Below are 8987 nucleotides of genomic sequence, written 5' to 3' on the forward strand. Positions count from 1 at the left end.
GCACCTGAAAGTAATTTATCCCAGAGCTATCTGGTGTCACATGAGAACAGAAAATCAAAATCGCTTTTGAATTTGCTATGACTTCAGTATTACTGGTAATGGCAGCTGAAGTTGTTGTTTAGAATTGGGTTTCCAAACATCTTGAGGCCCAACATACATGCACATGAAGATATGTTTATGTAGTTACCATGTACCCCCTCAACCTCCTAAAACTTTAAGGCTTCGCTTTCTTGAAGAATCATATGATATCCTGAGTTGGAAGGGACCCACAAGAATCATCATCAAGTCCAACTCCTGGGTAGTTGGAAGGGACCCACAAGGATCATCATCAAGTCCAACTCCTGGGTCTGCACAAGACCACCCAAAAACAAGACCCTGTGTCTGAGAGGGTTGTCCAAACACTTCTTGAACCCCAGCAGGCTCAGGGCCGTGACCACCTCCCTGAGGAGCCTGTCCCAGTTCCCAGCCACCCTCTGGGTGCAGAACCTTTCCCTTACCCCCAGCCTGTCCCTCCCCTGTCCCAGCTCCATGCCGTCCCCTTGGGTCCTGTCGCTGTCCCCAGAGAGCAGAGCTCAGTGCCTGCCCCTCTGCTCCCCTCGTGAGGGAGCTGCAGGCTGCCATGAGCCCCCCACCCCCAGCCTGCTCTGCTCTGGGCTGAACAATCAAAGGATCAAAGGAACCTCCGCCACTCCTCATATGTCTTGCCCTCTAGACTTTTCACCATCTTCATAGCCCTCCTTCGGATGCTGTGTAACAGTTTTATGGCCTTTTTATACTGCGGAGCCCAAAATGGAAACACAGTACTTGAGGCGAGGCCTGCACCAGTGTAGAGTAGAACACGACATTCCTTTCCCTCAACCAGCTTCTCATTCAAGTGTCTTGGCTTCCCTTGACATTTTGAGCACTTTAATGTTGTACTTTCCCAAAATGACCATTGCAGCTTCAATTACACATTTTAATTTGTGTATTGAGTGCTGTTTTGCAGTGGCTAACATTATAAAGCCAAATTAGACAAATTATGATGAATGTTCATAGAATGTTCATTTCCTGCCCAAATGTATATACTCTGTACTGCAAATGAAACAGAAAGCTGGTGCTTTACTCTAGGTAAATGCCCATATCTTTACACAGACTCTAATTTATAATCTTACAGTTCTGAATTATATAAAATTGTTATTTCTACTAAAACTTCACAAAGTTGGCTTCCCCCCCTTTTTTTCTCCTTCACCTTTTTTTTTTATATATTTTATTTTATTTTATTTTATTGACCCTCATCCCCTCTGTGCAGCCTGTGGGTGTGGATGCACTTGCTGAGTACCTGACTACCTACCGAAAAGATCTGAAATGCACCGTTTGTCTGAAATTTCAGACATTTTGTTGCTGTGATCTAGGGTGCTTTGTTACTGTAGGAACTGATCTAGTTTTCTTTGTGATTGTAAGTAATCTGTTGTCTTCAACAGAACGAATGTCTTCTATCCTTAAATCTTCATTGTACATGACATTTGTACCCGTAATGCCAGGTAGATATTACATTTCAGCTCAAGCGCTGCAATTGCTGGGCTGCTAATGATCTCAAATCCAAAAGATTTCTTCTACATCAGGAGACTATAAAATATTATTATTATGGATCTGTTATAATACAGATTCTATTGTTTCTGTGTCTTATACAATATAATGCTGTTAAAAATAAAATCAGGCACTTACTCATGGGTGATAGCCTCCTTAACTAGTATTTAAGGAGTTAGGGTTTCATTTGTTGTCTTGCTTTATTAGTAAAAATATATATTTTGATATTAAGACAAGAAGCCAATCTGGCCTCAATCTTAGGGCAAGTCTCTTTGGCCCTCCACACTATAGGTGCTCCTTTATGAAACTACCATCATCCTCTCTGAAGTGCTTTGAGATCCCTGGAAAGATATATAGCAGGTTGGAGTCCTGATTTCTTCTATTAAGAGGTCTTGATTTTAGGAAATTGTTTCCATTGCACCACTTTTTATTTTTTTTTTTTTCTGCAGATTTTCATCTCCATTATAAATAGCTCAGTAAACCCCACAGATAAATATATTTGCAGATATTTATTAATCACGGGTTGTTGGCTTTATATTATTTACTGTCAGAGGTGAAGTTGATTGAGTTTAACCACATTCTTTCTGAATGTGGCACTGAAGAGATATGAGTAACGTTTGTAATATCATGGCCTAGCAGAGAATCAGAGCAGGGCCTTGTGACCTCACAGCCCAGCACAGTGTAACCATGGGGCCTTGTGTCCTCATGTCCCGGCATGGTGTCACAGCATGGCTTTTGTAACATCATGGCCCAGAACATAGTCGTAACAGGGCCTTGTGAACTCACATCCCAGCACAGCTTCACACAATGGAGTTGTACCCTCATGGCCCAGCACACGGTCACAGCGGGGCCTTGTGATGTCCCAGCTTGGCACAGCATCACAGAAGAGCCTTGTGGTTTCGCTGCCTGGCACAGCACAGTGTTGTAACCTCATTGACCAGATCAGAGTCACAGAAGGGCTTTGTCACCTCACAGCCTGCCACAGTGTCACAGCGGGGCCTTGTGACCTCACAGCCCAATGTAATGTCACAGTGCAGCACTGTAACCTCATGGTCCAGCACAGTCATAGTAGGGCCTTGTGAACCCACGGCCCAGAACAACGTCATAGTAGGGCCTTGTCACAGCACTTGTTGTAACCCCATGGCCCAGCACGGTGTCACAGCGGAGCCTTGTGACCTCATGGCCAAGAACAGACTAACAGCAGGGCCTTGTGATGTCCCTGCGGCATTAGTGTAGGATCATACTTGAATCTTAAACCCAAATATTTTCCTTTTGTAAACAAACTCTCATACTCTTTAATGGCAATTGAAATCTGGACTAATTGGGATAGAGGCTACAACAAGTCATAATTTCACTGGGAATAGCAGTCTGAACAGTCTCTGATGGGGAGACAAAATTAATTTCTTAGGTCCACACAGTGACTCATGTCTTTCTCCTTCATGAGGAGATAACTAATTTTCCCACAACAAACAGGGAATCAAATATTGCCTGAAGCACTAAAAACACATTGCTGTTCTCCAGGAAGCATGGCAATGTCTACAAAAATTAAGCAAGCAGAGAGGAAACATTGACTAGTCTGTGATTGCAGTGTAGCTGCTTACCAACACAGGACCAGCCAAGATCTTTATGCTGATTATGTTAGCACTTTAGTGAACATAATCTTGTGTTTGTATAAGGACTCTACTGAAAATCGGACTTTCAAATCCAAATCAGGATTCAGTCTGATTCAGGATGTATTATCTCCAGTAGCCCCAGTTCCAAACAGAGCAGAAATACCAATGACTTATGCTTTTGCCCCTAAAACTCAATATATTATAACCCTTTGCACTATAAGGAAGTGAAAGCGTTCAAAGACTTCATGTCTTTTCTTCGCATTCTTGTTTTGGCAGGAAGAAAGTTACTCAGGTTACACTCAAAGCGGGAGGATTTGCAATAAGTTCATTTATGTGCTATTAGTATAGTCTCCAGCTCCTGTTCAAAGAGACACAAAATATTGTATGTTCTTTGTAGACACCCATCTGACCTCCTGCCTCACAGAAACAGGATGGATATCTGAGAAAGAACACATTGACAGTGTCAGCCCAAGGCATGAATTTTCTAAGAGATTTCTTAGGACCTCTGACTTCTGGCAGAGGCAGTCCTAACCTGAACCACAAGCTATGTCTTTTTTATAAGCTTATATAATTTCAGAGTGAAGCTTTTCATTTTCTGAATTATATAAGCCAAATTGAACTGAAAACACTTATAAATGTATTGGCAGCTCTTTTCCGTTCTTCTCAGCTATATCCACCTAGGCTTATTGCTAATTAATGTCATTTGTTTAGTGCTTTTGGTGTTCATCTCCAAGGGCTGAAAACAACTATTACATAGGGAAAAAACTGGCAATATTGGGTGACTGGTAGCGACTCAAAAGGATGTCTGAGGAGACAGATCCTGACTGCAGCCATGTAGAACCTGCTGCCTGGGCCTTGCAAGTGCCTCAGCGCTTCCTTCGTGGTCCCTATGGATGGACTAATTTCCAAGCTGTTGTTTAAAAATGCATGTTATTTCTAGCCAAATGGATTGTTTGTAAATTTCAAGTAGGAACCAATATTAAAAAATGAATAACAGCAGACTGCAAAAAGTGTTTGGGGCTAAAAAAGTGAAGTGACATCAGCTAAATTTGGAAGGTAGAGGGAAACTAATTAATAGAAGTGTATTTGAAGGAACATGCAAAATGAGGCATAAAAACTTGCATAACAGTTTTGTTTTGGCAAGAAAAAAAATGAACTGAATATGGAAAGAATGATGGAAGTGGATAAATATGGTTTGAATGTTTTGAACAGGTTTGGTTTTGTAATCTTTTCCATTCGAATTGGATGTAGACTTCATATGTTGTTATTCAAAAGCTTGCGAGTTTTTTTCTTTAGCAAGGAATGACAATAATAGATGTAGGTCAACCTGCTGGATAGCTGGTTTAATGACAAATATTCATCAAGACAGCAAAATATCTTTTTTTTTTTTTTTTTTTTTTTTTTTTTTCCTCTCCTCTTCCTTTCTTCCTTTTCTTTCCCTCTCTGCAGTGCTGCATTGTTGTTTGGCGATGTTGATGGTTAAAGTATTTCCCTCACAACTTTACCTCCACCTAGAAAGTGGCACTCTTTTAGTTCCATTTATAGGGATTGCAAGCCTCTTCTAGTACAGTAAGATATACTGATTTATGGAATTATAACAGAGATAATTTTTCATGCTCAAACTAGCTGTTATCAGCAATTTTGATGATGCATTGGAATCTGCCTAACTGTAACAGGCTCTTTTCAGTTAAAGAAGTGTTGAAGTTAAGTTAAGGCACTGTCTATTGCAAAAACCTCTTTATTAGACTGTTTCACAGCTATTTTGTTCCATTATAAATCCACTTGACTTTGCTAGAGAAAACTGTAATCCTCAACAATTTTAAAAGTCAGTGCTGGCATATGGGGCCATTACTTTCCCCCTACATCAGTCCAAAACCACAATAGGTAATCTCTCTCTTACATATTTTTCTAGAGGGATGCTTTTGAGTATGGGTGTACAATGAAGCCTTCTAATGTTGATTGCGTGTCTCCACGTCCTGTCAAAACTTTCATAATGTTGTAAATCGTTGGTCAAGAGAGCTATAATTGGTGATTATATTTTGGCATCCATGTGCTGTATCGAAGTACCTGTGTGATTCAGTACAGTGCATCATTTTTACCACTATTCAGAGTAGTGTTAACCTGTCTTGCTCTTGGTAAAAGGCCAGATCCAGTGCAAGCAATCTGGCAACATTCGGGAAAAATTGAAAGCTAGTAAAAACATTAGGAGAAGTGAAAGAATTCATTTAGAATGACACACAAAAAATATTATTTTATTTTTCTAAATTATTCAAAATTACATTGAATTAAAAAATATTGTCAAAATTAACTGCTAGGTTTGGAATGAGTCAAAGTTTGCACTGGGCAGAGCATGGAACATCCTAGTACACGCTGCCATGAGCAGGCCAGCCCATGGAGGCACTGCTGCTGAAGGGCACCCCCAGGACAGGCAATGTAGTTGGTTTTTTTTTTTTTTTTTTTTTTTTTTTTTCTGGTGACTCTGGGAATCTCATGCTGACAGGTCTGACAGGTCCCAGCTCTGTGTCACTGCATCTAGTCATAGACTTTGAAAAGCCACACAGTAGCTCAGTAGCTCATTATTTTTCTGTCTGTACATGCACTGATTGATAATCAATAATATATTGGCTGCCTCCACTATGTTAATACTAACATCAACATGAGAAAAAGCACCCCATAAAACAGAATATATGCTTGTGCCATTCCTGTCCTTGCGCTTTGGGGCATTGCACGGTGACGTTTATGAGCATAAGCTCTGTTCTGTATCCTTACAACAACATGTGCTACCACAATTCATCATTTACTACCCTCAACAAATACTACTTACTAGAAGTTAATCTTTTTTCTCATACACAGGTAGAGATTCAACCAAGGAAGAGATGGAATAGTCAAGCAAAATGGAGTTCCTTCCACTCTCTGTGGAAGTTTTGTTTGGAAACTTCTTTTATTCTTTTGACTGCAGCTTTTGCTGCATAGCTGCAATACCCTGTGTTATTCTTCATTTAAGAAAACATTCTGGCTATCAATGACTGCAGAAGACAATGCAGTGCTAGGTTCATCATAACCAGTGATTAATTGGTTAATTAATTTCATGATTTTTTTCCAAGACATTGTACTGTCTTTGTGCTGTGAAAATCTGGACCAGGAGTTCCTCCTTGTCCTTCTACCTCATTCCTTTTTTTCTTTTTTTTTTTTTTTACCCCAATGTTTTAAGGAAGGAACCCCTACCCACAACAACCAGCATTGTTATATTGTTGTCCTTCTGATCCTGATCCTGTTGAATGTACTGTTATCCACCTTGGAGACTGTCATCAGAATTAAATATATATATATATTTATTTTCGTCCACTGAAATCCTATTTAGTATCCTTTGCTTCCCATTTCTCTAAGAGACTGTCACAGAAATTGTGTTTACAGATAGCTGTCCTCAGATGCAGCATCACCAAGACCACTTAGTTTGAGGCCACCTGGCAGTATGGAGAGGGATTTGTGAGGCTCCTTTCACATCCCAGTGCCGTGGAGGAGCTACAGAAAGGAGCTGGTGAAAGTTCTTCAAGCAGCTGAAGCAGATTACATCCAGCGATGCATCAGACAATTTGACAGCTTAGAAAATAGCACATAGGCTTGATCATGGGGCTTGGATTGGGTTGCTGTACATCAGGCTGCATTAGCCTGTGTTGTGGTCTGCCAGCAGAACCCAGCCTGGACATGTAGCATCCTCTGACTGAACTGCACAGAGAGTTGGATAAAAATGGATATTGAAACCCTTCAGACCAGACCAGACTTTGAAAACTAGCCTATCAAAGCAACCAGTGAGAAAAGTGGTGCTGCATGGATATCATCTGTGTTCAAGTAACTGCAGGTGGAAGGACCAGTTAAGGCCTTTACTTCCAGGTCCTCTCCCCAGAAGGCCATCATGCATGCAGTACGGGAAGTTTCCCATCTTTGTTCATTTTTTTCCCATTCTTTCCTCCTATTTTTATATGAAGTTTACATTTCTTTTCCTTTCCTTTTGTATCCTCCATCTCCCCCTGCATGATTCAAGAGGTGTTTGATGAATTCTCTCATTGAATTGCTAGGCAAAGGGGAGAGAGCGATTCAGACCTTGTGTGTAATACCTAGAGCTAAATAAAATAAACAAAACAAGCCATAGGATATGAGAAGCCAGGTGAAAATAAGTAATATATATTTTTTTTCTGTCTATGATATTTCACATAATTGCTATTCTGCTGTTGCCATGGTAATGCAAGCATTTCTCTGTCTCTGTGCTGTCGTCCCTTTTTCAATCACTTGGATCTACTACTTGGCCCCACATCTACCTAACAGATGAACTGCCCATCTAGAGAAGTGGACTTGCATGCTTACAGACTTTGCTGGTTTGGTACCAGTGCAGTATATCTCACATGATCAAGGTGCTATAAAAGTGATTGGAGCTCTCTCACTCATCCCAGAGTATTTTAAAGACCTCTCAAATTAAGGTCAGCATTGTCTCTTGAACTCCTTTAGAAAACTGACATAAGAAAGGCTGAAATGAGGATATAAAGTCAACATCATTTTAGTGACTATAGACCTTCCTCATCTTCTGTGATCTTACATTTAGAACTTGACAGAAATTGAAAGGCTGCAAGGGAATGGAGTGGGGGCTGGCTGCAGAGCATTGATCATCATTTATAGTGCAAAACCAGGATGTAGTGTATGATTTGGACACAGGCAGTTTTCTTAGTTTGAAAGGCTGTTTACAATAGAGGTTCACAATCTGAATGACAGTTCACTAATAGTGGGCAGCAAATTGTAATAATCCCATAGCATCATGTAGTAGAAGTGTCGTCATTTCTCAGACATAATGGACACTTCATTTTCATCCTTTAGGAAATCAGAGCTATTGACTTTGCTCGGGAAAAAATAAAAAATAAAAATAAGAGGATAATAAGGGGCAATATTTTAAGATAAGCAAGTTTTATGACTAAAATGGTTTGTTACATATTAGCCAGATTAACCCTACCCTGAATGGATTTGCCCACCTTAGTGTCATGCAGACAGTGGGGCAAGCAGAGTAATCTGACAGGTCTCATCAAGAGCCAAAAAAATAAAAAATAAAATTGTGTTTATACTAGATGTGAAACCATAACATAAGCAAGGGATAAAACAAATCAAATATTTTCTGGACCATGGAACCCATACCGGGTGATTTTGTCCCCATTTAAATTGTGGTATTTGAAACTCACTGGTTTGGTTGCTGTTTCATTATAAAGCGAATGACATCCTACTTAAACCAACTGTGGTTCCTGCTCTGATTATGTTCTCCAAGATCCTTCTATCACTTATCAGCAGAGCATCTGCTATTTTTTTCCACAGTCAGGGATAACTTTGAATTACAACTCCGACCTTTCCTGGATCAAAGTATCCTAGCTCCAAACTGGGGGATATGTATTAAAAAGTCCACAGTGGACAGATGGTAGGATATTCTTTCCACTACCATCTTTTCTTAGCCTCTCATTACCTTAACATCTGCAGCAGATTTTTTTATTTTCTTGGAGAAAACCAAATGCAGGCAAGCATGAGAAAAGGCAAATATTATAATAGGATAGTCTGAGATAATAAAACAAAGAATGCTGTTTTCTTTCCAATTTTCAGATAAAAATTAGTCTTGCCTTATCCTGTTCATCTGAAAAATACAGTTATTGCTATTGCCAGTTTTTCAGTGACAAGCTCGAACTTGTCTGGAGTCCAGTTTATATCAGAATGGCAACTGTTGATAGACTATAATTTCTTTCCTGCTAGTTTTCCTTTCTGCTAGTTTTCTTTTCTTTT

This window comes from Oxyura jamaicensis, chromosome 15 (assembly GCF_011077185.1).
Source record: "Oxyura jamaicensis isolate SHBP4307 breed ruddy duck chromosome 15, BPBGC_Ojam_1.0, whole genome shotgun sequence".
Taxonomy (NCBI): domain Eukaryota; kingdom Metazoa; phylum Chordata; class Aves; order Anseriformes; family Anatidae; genus Oxyura; species Oxyura jamaicensis.